Below are 19,306 nucleotides of genomic sequence, written 5' to 3'. Positions count from 1 at the left end.
TATGGCTTTCCGGATTACTGAACTCTCGTCAATGAAAAGAGGGCTGTACGGCCTTATAAAGAATTTAGTACGTTGTATAAAAGATATTGAAATAAATTCAGCACACAGAACAGAGAGGGAGCTGTACTTTTTTAAAGTGACGGGTTGTTAGGGGAGAAGAGAATTCCCGGTCAATAGCCGTGAGGTACCCGCATTTAGGTTCCGCTTCGTAAACGAGACGGGGCCGGGCCTTAAAACTTTTATAGTGATTTCCAAAGAAATTGAGGTAACGGATATTAACATCGTAAAGATGCTATAAGTGTTTTGTTCCGTGAAAATTTTATGTCCTTGTTCTCTTGATGTTTCCTTCGCTCTGTGGAGTAGGAGCAGGGCTCCGAGGCAAACATTCGAACCACCCTCCCGCTGATGTTCGAACAGAAGAGCCGTTGGCGGTGATTTATGTATGGTCCTTCATCCTAATAGTAGTACCTAATGTTCATCAGCCTTGCAGCTGAATTTCCGAACCACTAACAACAGCGCGGACCACGTGCCGTATTAAATAAATAAATAAATAGGAAGTTTTCTGTATGGCAGACCTTTTTAAGAGGAGATAATAACAATGTCATTATGGAATAAGATTATGTTGGAGCTCCCTATATATCCGTTGGCGATGGAATCTTATCGGATCACTGCCGCTGTTGGCTACGGAGCACACAGAAAGGGTCATCTATGGAGTGACACTCACACTGAAGATTTTTTTTTTAGTTTTACACTACGTACACAACCAACAGTAGCTTCAATAAACTAAAGCTGGTGTTGACACAACCCAGTCGAGTTCGTAGGTGTCTCATTTTTTGTCTCTCATAAATGCAGATGGGGGGAAAAAGCGCCAAGAATGTCCATATTAGAGAGATATAGATGGCTTTTTTCTCAGCCAGTGATATCAAGGAAACAGTTATTTTCCGGATATTATGCTGAGGTGAGCTCGGAAAGAAAAGTCATCACGTCTCCGCCGGGACTCGAACCCAGGCCCTCTTGCATACCATGCTTGCCCGGTATGCAAGAGGGCCTGGGTTCGAGTCCCGGCGGAGACGTGATGACTTTTCTTTCCGAGCTCACCTCAGCATAATATCCGGAAAATAACTGTTTCCTTGAATGTCCATATTGTTCAGTTTGATGCTAAGAGGCTTGCACTGAAAGAGAACGCGTGCTCTGAAAACATAAACTCCTCTTTTTTTAAATGCATTTTCTATTAGATGCATTTTTTTTTTTTTTTTACATGAAACGATTCAAAACTTTCAGAAAGAGAAGGGGGGTGTGCATCTAGAAAAAGGGTCCGAGCTGCATGAGTTATTTAGACTTGAGTGACAATAGCTCTGTTGTGCTGATTAGAGCTAAAATTCAGCTCACGATGCGGCTGTTTTATGTTAGCGCGTGCATCCAAAACAACGAAAATGTTCGTTACCCGAGGCAGAAAAATCTTCGTTAGCCGAAAAATCCGTAAGCAGAAGCGTTCGTTAGTAGAGGTATATTATACTGTACTATAATTTTGTTTTCGTTATATATGGCGTAATTTTCGTATCCCCATTATACAGGGTGGATACTACTACTACTACCCAACCGCACATGCACACACACATCTCGTACATGTTATTCCTCTACGGAATTTCTAACGAATTGGTATATGCCGGAATGTTCGTGCACGTGTTGTGAACGTGAAGTTTGTTTCTTTGTAATGCTTGTTACATGTAGTGTTGTCATCTGCGCCATCAATTTTTCTAACTATGAGTGAAGTGTAATGATTGAATAATTGTGCCGTTGTGTGTGTAGGCCTGTTGCTCTCTATGCCGAGATTTTTTAACGGGGGAGATCGGCTCGTATTTGCTCGTATTCGAAGTTGGGAACCACAGAAAGCCAACTTCAGCCATGCAGGGTGAATACCATCGACCACCCAATAATTACACACGTAATGCCTTGTGGAAAACTAATATGGGAAAGTGTTTTCAGTTTTTTGATTTGCCTAATAATTATGGAGTCATACAACACATTAAAAATCTATGAGGTTCCTTTCGAATCCTGCCAAAATCACTGAACGTGCATCAAACGTATACCTTGGCGTTTTTAAGCTCATAGCAATGCTATAACCCTAAAAGTAATAAAGAGAGCTAAAGCTGCAAACCAATGTGTTGTTGTTGGTTTTTTTTTACTTGCCTTTGCCCTCCAAAAATTTTACTTGACAATAGAGAGTAAATACGTAATAAATAAGTACCAGATTTTGACAAAAAGGTATTGATTATGGAAAACAATTTTTCCAACAGATCTCGCTTGGCTAACGCTTTACAAATCTGGCGATAAATTTTCCAATATGGTGGGGCGAAGGTAACATGTAATAACGAGGTTAATATCACTACATGAAGAGAAAAAAGCACCAATCGTGCAAGGAAATAACTGAACTCAGGACCGCAACTGGATGCTTCGTCACCCGGGGCAAGCGCGCATTTTGACGCCCCCATCGACCATTTGACCGAAGTTTGAGATCCATTACATAGTCTAAAAACTCTGCAGCTGTGATGATCGAGTGATCATAGAGACAGACTACATCGTGAGGGCCTGAAACCGACAATGAACCCCGCTTTGTCCCCATAGGGGATAAAATACGGTAATTTAAACCAGTAGAGTTGGATGGGAAATGAAGGTGCCATCTATCGGTGGTCGCCCCAGGCTCGGCAAGTAAAGAACCCTCTTTTAGTGTTCTTCCCTGGGATTCGAACTCGTGGACCTTGACGGTAACCTTCATGGTGGAAGACGAGCATCCTCCCTCTGCGCCACTCGGACAGTACATCTTGAGGATCTGGATTCGAACCCCACTGATGCCACAGTGGTGTTAGGCTGAAGATTGGTTTTCTGTGATTTCCAACTTCAACACCCGAATGCGAGCAGATCTCCCCAGTAAAGTGTCTCGCCACAGAAAGCAACAGGCCTCCTATAACGGTGCAAAAATTTATTCAATACACTTCGTTCATAGTTCGAGAAATAGATGGCAGCAAGTTAGGCTCACAACAAATACACGTCCATTCCAACACGAACTCATTCGTTAGAAATTCCACAGAGGAATATAGACGAGGTGCATGTAGCAGTAGTAGTTGGAGAACACCTGGCCTAGGCAGTAGTCCGGCCCTACGAGAAATGATAATTTGATCACGATCACACACGAAACTTGTTATTCAGAAACGCCTTTCGGTGCTTTATCTGTCCTGTTAGAGTAGATAGAAAAGAGCGTGTCAAGAATATCATGATCCAACCCTATCCGTAATCCTATCTCAAGAAATAAAAAAAAAGATACCTTCGATATACAAAGAGCGTACCTTATAGTGATTCTCTTTCGCGAAAAATGTCAAAACAGATAAAGTATCGCCTGGATATCCCCGAGTAATGAATACAGCATTTCCAAGCGTTATTTTTTCCATCCTATGTGACTGAAATTTTTGATGGATGTGAGATACGTACGAGGTATTGTAAAAAACATGCTTGTAGATGTCGTCCCAAAATATTTCGTAGTCAAAAAACGTATTTCTGGCGGCGTATGTATCAAATATTAAATTAGTTCCCAAAGCAAAAGTCGTTACCGATTTGCTTAAAAATCAGTGCCTGTTGCGCGGTTGTTTCAAAATATTATAACTCGCGAAATATCGTATAAATATAGAAAACTCGCGAGAGCAGTTCGTCAAATGCTCAATATGGAAAGCCAAAATTTATAGAACGACTGTAATTTGCATTGGCATATTATAAGAAGTTCTTGAGCATATCGGTGATAAAAAAATTTGCGTAAAATATACTAAATGTCTTCCAAAATGTCAAAATACTTTTTCGTATATACTTCAAAACATTAGAACAGGGGTTCTCAAACTATACACCACCTATTTTAATCAGAGGTGCTACGGTCAGGCCATCCTGACAAAAGTTTTTCGAAAAGATCTTTTGTTAAACCACTCTGGAGAGCCGAGGATAAGCGTTGAACAGGGAAAGGGGCACCGCGGGTGGAAAAAGTTTGAGAACCCCTTGCATTAGAACATATGATTTAAATTTATTACGTGAATATTTTCATGCAAATGAACATCAAATTGTACAAATAAGTTTTTTTAAGTATTCCCCTAGTTACGCACGTTAAGCTAAAACAATAGTTCAATCTTAAGTTTACGGGCACAAAAAAATGGTGAGGTACACTGAAGTAAATAGAAATTAGCGGTTAGGGGAAAACCCAATATGATTTGTGAAATTCAGATAGTTTCTGGGAAATGGTTTCTGGCAGAATTTTTCTTTTGTACTCACTTTATTTTTCACCAAAAATGTGCTTGTTGCTGTAATTGCTGTTATAAAGTTACAAGGGGACTTCAGATAAAGAGCATTTAGAATATTATGAGCGTGTGCGCGTGCGCGTGTTCCCCCTTTATTATATTTTATCCGTCATTTCAATATAATTATGATATTTTTGGGGAAAATTAGGAATTAAAAGAGGGTTAATACTTTCCCCGTGTTTTTCTTACGCTGGGGCAAGTGAAACCTAACGAATTTACGCTCACACCGTCTTGGCCCTCACAAGGGTAGGACTGATAGGGCTCCCCAGTTCAGGGCCCCCGAGACGATTCTAGTGATGTATTTTATTTTTTTTTCTTACCATTATAAATTCATTAAATTGGGGACAGTCAAAGAACCCAGCCTAGAGATTCGGCTGCAGAATGTGGAAGGGGGGGGGGGATGCCTTTGAACATGCATTAGCTTTATGAATTGTGGTAGGAAACTGAAGAAAAACATAAATCTCCTCAGTCAACATAAGCTTCTTCATTAGACCTAAAAACATGAGTGTGGAAAAAGTAGAGGAACAATGAAACTTCTTAGTTATAGTGTTAATAACCATACCAGAAGCAAAAGTTGGATACTAGGTTCTTGTCGCCTCACAAATAAAAAGTCAGGGAAGATGTTAGGGAAGTAACTAATTTTACGACTCGTGGAAGGAATGATTTTTTTTATCGTCTGTACAGGCATTTATTTGCCTTTAAATTGTCAATATATGTTTCCCCAAAATTTCCCAAGAAAGACTATACCTTCTCTTTACGCTTAGAAAATAGATGAGGGAGTTTTATTTCCCCCTTTTGTTATCAACTACCTCCACATCAATCATCAACCAACCTTCCTTTATATCTTTCGAACTTGTCGCACAACTTTTTCTAAATCTTCTGAAATGAAAAGCATAATAAAATTTTTTTTTTTACAATCAATCAAATCAAATTTATTGTTATCGTATAACAGTACACACAAAAAAAAAAAGAGAAAAATTTAGCAAGGAGTCAATCAAAAAATGACCCAACTAATGTCACAAACTAATGGCACAAAGGAATTTTCGATTCCCTCATTTTGGTGAGATTTAAAAAATCTCTGAACACTAAAATTTCATCACGGTCTTAGAAATGGCACCTACAATGAATTAACTCTTTCCAGATAATGAAGTACAATACTGTTACCAGTATGTAGCCCAAAATATTTCGTAGTCAAAAGACATATTTTTAATGGCGTATGTATCAAATATCAAATATTAAACTAGTTTCCAAAGCAAGAGTCGTTACCGATTTCCTTAAAAATCAGTGCCTGTTGAACGTTTGTTTCAAAAATATTAAAACTCGCGAGATATCATATAAATATAGAAAACTCAAGAGCGAGCAGATTTTGCATTGAATTAATTTTAGAAAATAGTTCAAACTTTCGTCAATAGAGCACGCTGCACGAAAGTTTGGCATGATTGTTTTGATTTGAACCTTTCTTCAAAATCTTCTGTGTGCGAAACGTTCGTAAAGCTTCAACCTCAGATTCGTGAATTGAGTAAAACAAACTTCATCGATATTGCTTTAACCACTAATATCAGTACCGCAATGAGAAAACCTTATAAAAAAAATTTTAGGATAAGCCTGTTTCCAGTGATTTGCTGCTATGCAGCACCCTCTGATGATCAAAATTTAAATTAAATTTATTTTCCTGTACCGGAAAAAAAAATGCCCCTTCATGAGAGTAACTTTTTGCTAACCACATTCAAATATACCATTTCCTTCAATTTTTATGGATTTTCAAACTATTTACGAATTTATGGGACACCTTGTATTTCCCATGTATATTCAAATATACTGTATGCCGGACCATAGAGCGTTAAGATTGTGTGTGAATCGTGCCTTCCTTAATTTCCCTTCTTCTTCTGTGCAATATTCTTGCTTGATCTCCTATCCATAGGCAGAAAAGAAAATTCCACAGGCACTTCTACACTTAATCTTTTCCCACTTTGTTCGTTTCTGCCCTACAGTCACGCGATTCCTAAGCCCTTACATTTACCGGAGACGTTACTCCGAATCCGTAACCGTGGGAAGGGATTATGATCCAAATGGGCTGAGAAAAAAAAAAAGAGAGAACTCTTTCCTAATTGAAAACGGTTTCATTGCTTTTCCGTTCGGGGTGGATGGAACTTGCATGTCTTAAACTTCAACATAATGTAGAAGCATAATAGTTCTGGAAATGTTCTTATCCCGGAGAAACCCTTTCAAAATTTTAAATGAAAACCTTAAATCCGTAGTTAAGTTACGCTTTCAACGAGTTTAATATATGTTCGATATAATAGGATAGAGGTTGTGTACCAGCAAATCATAATCATTGTTATGGTTTGTTATTGAATAGAAACTTTAATGGAATGCACAAATTCTAATAATCGAATACAAACTTTATAAATATTAGAAATTATCAAATGATTTGAAGAAATTAACGCCAGTAGTCAAATTGTTTCCTCCATTACGTTCAGTGCATAATAGATATTAATTCGCGGGAGAAAGAAAACAGAACAACAGCTAAAAGAAATATACAAAGAAAAAAAAAATTCCTATAATGCATTTCTACATTACGGCTGCCGTCTTCAAAGGGAAAAATATAAGCCAAGGGATCTTGGCTTTTTTTTTACCTTACTGTAGTGTAAAAAAGTACAGTAGCGTAAAAAATCTAATGTGATACTTATATGAAATCAATATTTTTTCTTATGTCATTTTATAATCTTAGCCCCTATGGTACACGATTCACCTCCATGAAAATGCATTCATATTTGTTTTACAAATACGAATGTAAATTGGTGCTGTTACTATATTTTCAATGGAAATAATACTCGCTTTGCTAAGTTGGAATGTTTTTACTTTAAATTTTACTTCCAATCAATTCCGCAAATGTCCTGCGGTTTTATAAATCTCTGAACACGTAAAATTTCAGCAGCTTTCAAAAATTGAGACCAAGGAGGAATCAACTTTTTCTGTATAAAAAAAAAAGCAAGAAAAGCATTATATTGTGGTATTTTGTATTGAAATGACATTAAAAAATTTAATCTTTCTAAAAGGCGAAGAAAAATTTACCAAAGATTTTGGTATAATGGGTTTTTTTTGCTCATATATTGGTATAATGGGACATGCATTTGCCATGTTTGTTGGCAAATACATGAGCAAAATATACACGGGACTATAGAGGATTAATTAAATGAAAAATGGACTGATATTTACTTCAATCCGTAGAAAGGAATACATTGGCAATACATCACTGGAGTTACTGCCATCTGTTGACACAGTCGTGCATTTTAGGTTTCGAATTTATCATCGTCGATAGATGGCAGCAAAGAAATATTCCGATGTAAATTCTAGGTAAAATTTCGTTTTCTTTTTTCTTTTTTTTTTTTGCGTTCGAGAAAGAAAAATACATTGTTTCGATGAAAAAATGGAAAATTATATAGTTTAGTGGGACCTAAAAATTAGTTTTATAAGTACAATAAAACTTACTTTTAATGGAACCGATTTCTACTTTACTAAACCTTTCTCTTATTAGGCCACCCCATTGGCCCGCTTGATACCGTCAAAAAACGTTATATTCTGGTCAGGTCAGGTTAACGGAACTAAGCGGAAGCCTGTCTTCAACGGGAAAAAAAAATCTTGGTCTGGATTAGTTGAACCTGTCTATCGCGGAAACGGAAAATTATACCCTCTTAACGGAAAATTTCAGACAAATACAATGAGTGTTTCGCGACTAAAAGATCATACAAAATGTTAAAGTGTTGTAGGGAATTTTTTTTAATGCAATATCCGCTGGCCAAAGTGGGTTCAACGTCATCCACCCCTACATTAGCAAAAACTGTTTCTGTACTTGATTCTGTATTCTTTACAAGCCATATGTAGTAAAGCAGTTGCTTACCGGTACAATTTTTTTTTTTTTTTTTGGAAAAGCAGGCTTTTCTACGGGAGAAATCAGTGTAAGGGTTGAATTTCTAAATGATATGAAAGACTTGCAAAATTGCATGCAAGCTGCTTTCTGTGGTAGCAGTGCTGAGGATTACATAAGCATGGACGACAATGTACAAATTGAACCTGTCACTGCAGATATTGACACACTCTTATTGAAAATTTTAGAGAAAGTCAAAAAGTAGATGAACATGAGATGAATGTTGTGATTTCGGAAGAAAAACAGTTTAGGGTGAAGTCTTAGGGGCCATTCAAGTATTACGTAAGCAGATTTTTAGCCATTTTTGACTCCCTCCCCCTTGTCAGCAAAATTTCGCCAGCAGCTTAGAATATTTCATATCTTCAAAAAGGGTGACTGATGACGTAAGAAACCTTCAAATCCCCCCCCCCTACCTCCTTGTCATCAAAAGTCAGCAAATCCGAAACTCTTCCCCCTCGATGCTGACGTAATACTTGAATGATCCCTTATGTATAGATGCTGTGAAAACCTTGGAAAAACTGTAGTAAACTACATCATAATGACTCAGTAATGTTTAGTATGACTTATGAAACTAAACTTTTTACTGAAATACAGACAGCAAAGGGTGGGAACTATATATTTAAAACTCTTATTGACTAATGGAAAAATAAAATAAAAAGTTATTTTTATTTACACAGTATACTGTTTTCAATCTTTCACTCACTATTCGGAGATGTTAATACCGATAATTAATGTATTTAATGTACTGTATATACTGTACAATGTTAAAGTAAATACGTATGTATTTTTAATAAATATTATATCATATCAAGTGATAAATACTTAGTAATTACAGAGAAAATAATGTACATTTCATTTATTTTTTAATTATTTGTTTATTTTCTATTAATTACAGCACTTAATTTATTTTTATTTCAATTACATACGAGATCATCGTCACAGAATTTTACACATTATGTCGATGGAACCTTTACTAAGCGGAAACCTGTGTTCGACGGAAAAAAATCTCTGTCCTTTGAGATTCCGTTAAAATCAACTTTTACTTCTCCAACTTTGATCATCTATGACACTACTACGTTTTTCGAGTTGCAGTTATATCTTCACAAGTACAGTGTAAGTCCGTTAAAACGGGAACTCCTAATCACGGAGAAAATTTTCGTCGTAACGGACTTCTCGTTATGAGCGAATTTCAGTTTTTTTGCTCTGTTAGTTTATGTAAATTATAGAAAATTCCTTGTATATCTGCATTATAATCGTCTTTTGGATCACTTCGTTCTGGTGTTAGCAAATGAACTCCGGTCGTCAAATTAATTGTTAGTCTCACAGCAGTTTGATGCTCTAACATAGTGTTTTTCCCCCTTTGATCATCTGCGGACCTGTTAAAGCAGTTGAACAATTTTTCCGACCGGCGGAAATAGGAGAAATAATTTGCCGGCCAGCAAAAAATAATAGACAGGAAAAAAAATAGTTTGGGTAAGAGCAGAAACAAATACCGTGCATGGGAAAAATAATTGGTGGACCGTCTTTTTTTAAAATGAGTGATACACTGTCCAGTGTAGGAAAACATGCATTGAGTTTTGGAATTATTGAATTTCAAATTACGATTTTGGAACCACGAAATATATGATGGGAGAATGTGTTCAACGTTGTGTATCAATATCATAATGCCGTGAAAAAATGTTGTGGGATCAGCAGATAGGTTTATACGAACTGTAACTGACAAAGAAAGAGTCCCAAGGAACGGGGGTGTCATCCTCAAAAAATTATGAAAAACTTAACTGCATTCATATCTCATCCGGAAACACATAAAAGCAAAAACATTAGCGGTAGAACGGAATTATTAAAGCCGCAAAAGATAACTAAAGATTATAACAGTTGGCTACTCATCGCCTCTTGCGCTTCTTGGCAATATTTATTTAAAAAAACTTCTTTTAACTTTCTTTTGCTTTCTTTCCTTCAACTTCTCTGTTCCTAAGAAAAATTGATTATTTATTATTATTTCTCTTTTTCTTTCATGTGCTGTACTTAATAATGTTTTGTTTGAATGACGTCACTCTAGGGTTGCGGGATTTTTAAATTCATTCTTGGCCTCCATTGGCGTTCAAAATATTATTATTTACATTTTTTGAGTGACCTACAAAATTTCGCCGTATTTTTTTTTACATTTTTGCGTATATTTAAATGAGCAGAATCAGTGGCAATTTTGTCACCTTGAAGACATCATTAACATAAAAAATGAAGAAAGTAATGGTCCTAAAAAAATTGGCTCATGAGGTTTATTGATGTTGTAGTGAAATTTTTATATTTTCCAAATCACTATAACCGAATATTTTTTGCATCTTTAGCACTAGCTATTTGACAATCACGCGCAAATTCCTCTTTGTAGCAAGATTCCTGTTAAAAGCCGTACTCGTAGTATCGGACTTTTATTCTTGCAAAATCACACACAATCACATACAATACAAGTGAAAAGAAATCTAAAAGAAAGACGATACAACGGAAATAAAAACATACACTACGCAGCTCTTAAGGGGCTGATATTCGAAGCATTCGACGTGCACGGAGCGAGAAAATGTAATAAAAGCCCAGATTTACATGGGAAATAGAAAAAGCGAGTTTAAAACCCGCTTCAAGAATTTCCACCAATGGTTGCTCCCCATTTCTTTCCTTACGAAGGAAAAAAGTCGTCAAGCGGGAGGTAGAACTCCCAATGCTACCGTAATGTTGCACATATAAACGGGGTTAAAATGTTTTACAATTTAAGAATGGACCAACGCACTTCTCGGAATTTACCGACGTACCCGCGCTGGTCTTCCAGGTGTCTTACGATTGCCTGCGACATTTTGCAGTTCGCGTCGAACAAAGACATTTTATTACTTTTTCCCGCTCAGTTGCAGCGACTCTGTATCAGCGATTTTAGGAACCCATTCAGTCCGTCCTAGAGCTGCACACTACAGGGTGGTCATAAAGTAACTTTGCCGCGCCAAACGAGCCTCTAGCGGCCACAAAAATCAACGAGTGCAAATGAAATTCGAGATAAAGGTGTTTCAGAGAATGCGAACTTTTTGGTTTTTATATGTAATACAAGTACGATATCTTCAAAAAAACTTTAAAAAAGTTTCTGGCCCGCGAGCGACAGAAATAATGCATATCTGGCCCGCGGACTGAAAAGGTTGTTCACCCTTGTAGTTAAAGCTCACAGAACTTTCGGGTCGAACCAATATTTCAGAGAGAATAATGCGTGGATGATATACTTAATCGTGAAATGGATGATGCTGTCTGAAAGAAAATAAATATCGCATGTAGCCACATGCGATATTATGTAAGTCGCTGCCTTCAGTATAATATGATGAGAGAAACCTTCATTTGCCTTCGTTCGTCTCTTTTTAAGTAAAGAAGAGACTTACCCCGCTGAGGCGTAATGGTGTTTCGAGTACTTTGAATGAGATTCTCAAGGTGCAGAAGAGCATTAGTTGACAAACGTTCAAAGCTTCTCCCGCTGCTGATGATGAGATTTTATTTTTTTTTTTTTTGCTTTTCCTCGTTATCGAATTTGTTTCTTTCTTCTAGTCTTCTTTTCTTCTCTCCGTGCTTTACGGTTCCGTATATCTTGTCATTTACACTCAACATTCGTTTCTACAGAAAGCGTAAAAAATAAACCGGAAAATCTTATTGAGAAAATTTATTCTGGTTCGAGATTGTTCGACAGAATTTGGAAAAAAAAATCCAAATTAACATTTCATCGAGAAAAGGGATTTCTGGAAATACCGTTTTGAAATATATGTTTCTTGAGAAGAGGTGGTTAACCTGCATTGCTAGCTATTTTTCACGATCGGATGAAGGTGGTTTTCCGTCGTTTTCCAACTTCGAGGAGCGACTGAGAAAGTATCTCCGCCGAGAACAGGCCATGAAAACCTTGACATCGGCAATTTTTGCTACGAGGTATAGAAAACAGATGGCAGCACCAGTGTAATAATGGCTCCCCAGCATGACCCAACCCATACGGGTAAAAGGCTTACATCTCGGAAGGGACAGAGCCAAGGGACTTGTCTGGTCTGATAGTATAACGCATGAAAAAAGCCCTGGTGGCGTGTTGGTGAGATGCTTGTCTACTACTGTGAATGTTGCTGTCAGGTCCCAGGTTCGAGCCGGGGGAAGAATATAGATAAAGTATTTTCCCTAATCAACTTGAGGCGGCTACCGATAAATGGTAATTTCATTTCCCAACAAACTCGTCAATGGCAGTGAATTGTGTACAGCAATGTGGCCGGAGCTAGGTGTGTGGTGAAGTAGTATGACATGAAACAAGCATAACCCCGACAACATTCATTCGTTAGAGCCACGCCTATACACACAACACTTCGGCATCTACCAATTCGTTAGAAATTCTCCGAGGGAATGTTTACGAGGTACGTATGGTTCAGAAAAAGCCATTTTTAAAAAGTAATACGATATTCATGCAAACAACAATCGAATCGAATCGAATCTTAATTTATGGCAGCAATATTTTTTTGCGGGGCAGTCTATATTCCTTTTGATTTTAACTTTTTTTTCTAGTTTTAATCTATCAATTGGTTTTGTTCCTTTTTATTGTTTCTTTTGTTTTGGGTTGCTGTAATTGTAATTTACGTCGATAGTTCGCAAATATGCACTTCATTATCCATACTATTCCGTCAGTAGGGTTCGATCCAATACCATATTAGAGATACATACTGTATCTCTGAGTCTCCAGTGTTGCATTGTTCCCGATGCTCACGCGATCACACAGCGGCTAAAAGAGGCAAACTGCACAACGATGTTGTTGGGGGAAAAAATGCCTACAATAATATGAACATCAAAGAAAAATTCAAAAACTCGGCAACCTAAAATAAAAACAATTCTCAAAAAAAATGAAAGTTATAAGAGAAATATAATACATTGTCTATAAGAAATTATTATTGTCTTCAATATAAGTATGGATAGCTTCTGGATTTACCCCAATATGCATATCGTACCATTTTATTCTACCATTGTGTGATTTTGGTGGTCCTGTTCTGTTACTAATATATGTATTTCCTGTACTTTTGTGACCTTACTCCCTCATGACAGAACCTCAGCCACTCATCCCAGGGTCCATAACATTTTGTACACCCTTGTATCACACAAAGATCTTCAACTATTGCTTTGCGTGCTAACGTAGAGTACCTTCCAAAGCAGCAAGTCAGGAAGAGAGTCCAAGAAAACGCTAGAATAGACAAACATCACACAATGTCTCTGTCATATATATGAACAGTATTACATATGTAACATTCACATTTTATGCTAATGAAGGCTGCGAGAAAATCAATTTCCATCTCTTTAAGCATCGATGAAATTTATTCAGTAGACAGCATGAGACAACGACAGAGATGGAACAATCCTTTTCGCAGGTGCAGGTGACTCTAGCAGCGCGTCGCCCACCTTTCAGGGTCCCAACATCTGTTGGCCCTCTCGACCATCAACCATTGGTAAAGTCGAGAGTGATTAATCTTCCACTTCCAGGGCGCACGGGGGGGGGGGGGGGGGGTAAGTAAACTGAATGTTGTTCGATCTTCTAAGAAAAGACTGATCATTATTCACTGTCCATCAATCATTTTGCTTCGAGTCCAGAGGCAGTGAGAATTTCGCAACAGCCGCGTGACAAAGATTCCGATATTTCGTGGTGACGGATCGTGTAGTCGCTATCAACCTTTTAGGCTTGATATAGCGCTACTGCTGTGAGAGTCCCATCTGAAATTTCGTAGCTGTTTCCATTCTTTAATAGGTAGAATATTATTGTTTGTTCGTTTTGGTGGTTGTTTTTTTTTTTCAAACCTGAGCCAGAACTGACTTTTTTTAAAAAAACTGACTGATTTGTATTCATTGTATGCCAAAATGCAATTATAAAAATAATTAATTAATTAATCTAGTCTTAACTCGAAAAAAGAGTCATTAAAACCATTAAAAAACCGTTAAAAATGAAAGTATACAACTACAAAGGCCACAATAGTCAAAATGCCCAACGAGGTGGCTGAAAAAAAGATGCCCATAAAAAATATGGATTTCGAATAACTATATCTAAACTATATCAAAAATACGGAAACCCAATAAGAGCAATAAAAAAACCGATAGTTATGATAAAATATAAATATATTGGCCATAAAAAGTTATCGTTGTCTCATCTAAGTATGGATAGCTTATCGATTTAGAGAAGCTAATCATATACTACGATTTAGACTCGTGGGGCGAAGATTTTACCATCAGATAGAACATGTATTTTTTTTTTCAGTGGGGCTAAAAACATATACGTTGAGTGCATAAAATAAAGTATATGGTGCTAAGGCTGAATTTGACCCCCCCCCCTTAATGATCAGGGACGAGATATCTCGTTCAAACCGAAATGAAAGAAATTCATTCCAGCACTGCGTGTTTTTTTTATACCTTTTTTCTCATCATCGCGAAACTTCATTGTAATCCTATGAACGCTGTTTTTCCCACTCGCCGTGCACTAAACTCCTGTTTAGTGATTTCCTCCCACATATAAATACGCCCCCCCCTTATCGTGGGGACGTATTTTATTACGTGGGGTAAGAGTTACAGGACACAGAGTGTCTTGTAAGTCCTAAGTCTGCCATTATCTCATCAACATTCGTCGTAGAGGTATGATTCCAATTCAAAAAAGGCTCAAAACACGTTCAGGAATCACCTTGCATTAGGTTCGAGAGCGCGAAAATGCACTATGCCACAAAATATAATATCTAAATTTGTATGCGGACACCTTATCCTAGAAAATCCAACTGTAGAGTTGTTGCATTATCTTTCTCCTGAGGCTAAAAAAAATCCATGTTTCTAAGTGAAATATACGCAGAGATATTTGAATTCAAAAATAGGGGAAAAGGAGGGAAAGAACACCGTAAACTTACGGACGAGGACAGCAAGAAAAAAATTTTCAACGAAGAAAAATTGATAATAATAACTGATAACATAAACCGAAGTCTTGGTAACTTTTACGAATTTTTTCTCATGTTATGATATTGGCTCGTTCCGTACATTGCGAAAGTGATAATAACACTCGAATTATAACATTATCCATGATTTTAATAAACAGCGTCGACTGTATTAATATACCTCGCACGTGAAAGAAAATCTGAAGTGATGAATGCCATGTTATCAGATTTTTACAGTGTGGTCTTTATGATTCGCAATAATTTTATATTATGTATGAATACGTCCTCAGTAATCGCACCAATGTCGTCAAGCATCGCATTTCTATTGTCTCTAACCGAAATTCACACAACAGAGAGGAGAAGAAAAAAATTCAGCATAATCCCCAGAAAATCGCTCAGGAAAGTCAAAAAAGAATAACGTGACCCGGTAATGAATAATAGAGGATATCATGTGCGCGTTTCTGTCTATTACTACCAGGTGAGTTCATACAACACGGTTCACTCGGGAAACGAGCGGGTCGGGCCGGAAGCGGTAATAGATTTTCATAATGCAAGGAGGAGACCACAAATAATAGCAGAGCGGCTGCAAATCGAGAAAACAGATGAAGAGAGAGCGAGCCTTGCACTCTTCCACCATCTCAGATCCTCCCTTCAGGAAACACGCGCTGTTGCTGCAAACGAAAACAACGAGTATTTACTGGACAGAAATAGAACCAGAATAACAAACGGCAAAGAGAACAAAAAAAAGTTCAGGTAATGAAAATAGACAGGAAAGACAATAGCAGAGCCGGATAGTTTTCTTCCATCTTTTTCCTCCTTTTTTTTTTTTGCAACAAGCACCATCATCATCACCATCCTCCTACTGGCGAAAATCCATTTTCTCGGAAATATTATTTTCCCTTCTTATCCAAGAAACTCGTTCTTGATTATATGATGTCAACTGTACGAATAACAAGCAAAAAAAAAAAAAAAAGATTACATCTGAACACAAAACAAACGTTTCCTAAACATATATTGAAAAAAATAAAAATTAATACAGTCAAAGAAGTGAGTTCTTTTATCATACGAATATTTTCTTGTGATAAAAGAATTCAAGAATGTGCCGAGCCGTAATATTTATTTTTACAAATAAAATATTAGTTTGAATAATCGGTATTCTGCCGAAACCACAGAACTCTGAGGCGTTTTTGTGGTTTTGCCGGCTGAACAAATTTTGACGCCCTTACCCCATTCTAGTCTAATTTTCTTGACTACTCTTTCCTCGAATTCGCCATCCTGTGCAATAACCCGCTTGGCCTCCACTCTTACTCTTGCAAGTACACTTGTATTTCTTCAGTCACTCTTCTGGTCACTCCCATGCTCACACACAATTTAAGTCACTCATTCAGTCATTCACATTCTTGCACGCTGTTTTGGTAACTCACGTGCTTGCTCTAGGCAGTGCCGTCTTACCACATGGGCCCACCCGGGCACGGTCCGGGGGCCTCAAGAGAAAAGGGGCCTCACAAAAATGAAATGGGGTTGGAATTTCCGAGAATTCACCACGTAGGGCCTCAGAAAAATCATTTGGCCCGGGGGCCCATGATGCTCTTAAGACGGCCCTGGCTCTAGGTCACTGTTTTGATTGCGCGCTGACATGGTTCCTTGGCGGGTCATTCTTTTGATCATTTACACGTTTACACATGCTCTAGGTCAGTGGTTCTCAACCTTCTTTCGCTCGCGGAACCCTATCCAGTATATAATTTCTATGGCGGAGCCCTGTTTGTCTCGAAGAGCCCTTTTTTTTACATAATTTTTATGGCAGAACCTCTTGTAGGCCTCTTTTATTTATTTATCAATCAAATTTACTGATTCATATTATTTCCCTCGAGTTGTCACGGAGCCTCTGAGAGGTGCACATAGAGACCGTGGGGCTCCGCGGAGCACCGGTTGAGCACCCCTGCTCTAGGTCAGCGGTTCTCAACCTTTTTTGACTCTTTCTGATATATAATTCCTACGGCGGAGCTCCGTAGGCCTACTTTTTTATTTATACATGAAATAGGTTAGATTTATTTTTATTATTTAACAATATTCATACTTTTTTTTTCAAATTTACTGATTATTTTTCTCGAGCGGCCGCTGAGAATCTGGGGAGTGTACACGGAGCCTTAAGGGCTCCGCGGAGCACCGGTTGAGAACCACTGCTCTATTTCATTCACAAGCTTGCATACGCTCTAGATCATTCTTTTGGTGATTTAATTGCTTGCACAAACTCTAGGTCATTCTTTTGCTCATTCATGTGCTTGCAAACTCTCTAGGTCACTTTTTGGTCACTCGATGACCTAGCCTCTAGCCGTCTAAGCGAATGTGGATTTATTGAAGGTTATAAAAATTTTGTGCCGCCCCTCTCCCACCACCAAGTTTCTTGGCCAATCATTCCTCAAATTTGCTGCCCCTCTGAACTTGCGGGTCCTGGGGAACTTTTTGTGAGTTTTACAATTGTTATTTCACTTTATACAAATAACAACTGTTAAAATTTTGATCCAAACTCTTGGTAATATAATTAATATTATCGCTCATAAAGTATTAATTAATATCATATTATATTGGTTTTTTTTTCATAGAGCAAGCACATCCATCAAAAAGCTCGATAATTTCAATTGATGAATTAATAGTTTCATTCCATAGGTGGCGGAAGGAATTCCAGTTCATTGATGAATCTCACACGTAATATAATATAATGCTGTACTGTATAATTGGCTTCAATATTTTTAAGCGGCGTATTTTTGCTGATAAAATTTTATTTTTACCCGTTTATTGGTTACACACAAAAGTAACTAAGAGAGGAACCATTTTATTTTTTATTGTGCCTCTCTTAGGTTAATAAGTCTCTCATAGGTGCCTCTCACGCAGGTGAAATGGGTTTACATAATATGGATATTTAGACTGAGTGAGTGGTTCTGCGTATACACAGTATTTTTTACGCAGAAAAAAATTCCCTACAAAAGCATGTTATTTTGTCATTCCCCGCAAATATCTAAATTCTGTGCCCAGAGAAATGGTCAGTCATATTGCAAGTGATTGTATAGTTGCTAAAATAAAAAATGATAATTTTCTATGTGTCAACCCTGTTCCAAATAACCCAATTAGAAAGTAGCTGTCTCTTGAGGTTAACAAAAAACATTTACAAGTGCAATAACCACCGAGATATTTGAATTCGAAAATCTGAGGGAAGTTGGGAAAGAATAGCATAATAAGCATGTTCATGCGTTAGTCCAAGCTGCTCTTTCCCAACTTGCCTCCGATATTTGAATATTCAAATATCTCAACAGATATTGCACTTAGAAACGTGAGATTTTTTTAACAACGATTTTTTTTTCTTTTTTGAAAAACGTTACAAGGGATTCACTGTTTTTCCGAATCTGGGACTATTTTGCATCTACAGGAGTGGCTTTACAGTTTACACCAATGCTGAAAAAAGGATTCCACCCAGCGGCTATTCTAATGAATGTTTCCAAGCAGTTTCGATTCTGCCCGACAGGAAACTTTATTTGTCAATTCAAGCATTTGAGTTAACGATGCATTCGTCATTTTTAGACTGAAAATTTAATTTTTTTATGAAAAATGTGCCAGCTGAAACTGAGCAGCACAAATATGTTTAGCAAACGATGTCTGAAATGGCGGATGCATCAGCAACTGAGATACATGTGTTGATAGATAACGTCTCCTGTCAAGCACAATCGAAACTGTTTGGAAATTATTAGAATATGTATATCCTAATAATTTCAATAATATAATAATTTCAATAATATAATAAATATATATATATAATAATATATAATAATATAATAAATCCATAATAAATTCCCTATAATCCATTAGACTAGGTAACGTTGAGAATTTTTTTTCAGCATTGGTGCAAAGTAACCCCTTCAGAGATGGCTGGACTCGGTATTATTAAGTATGCATGAATGAATTGATGTAAAGTGAAACAGAAAAGATTTTCAATTCACAAAATGGATAATTCACGCAAGCTGTGTGTATGTGGTTTCTCTTTCCACATAACTTAATTTGTACTAAATCCTACTTTATCGATCATGAAGACCTGATTGGTGCAAGAA

Source organism: Pholcus phalangioides, unplaced genomic scaffold (genome assembly GCF_987345545.1).
Source record: "Pholcus phalangioides strain wild (caught in Gottingen) unplaced genomic scaffold, Ppha-v1.0 ptg000009l_1, whole genome shotgun sequence".
NCBI classification, from domain to species: Eukaryota; Metazoa; Arthropoda; class Arachnida; order Araneae; family Pholcidae; genus Pholcus; species Pholcus phalangioides.
This window is presented reverse-complemented; position numbering follows the sequence as displayed.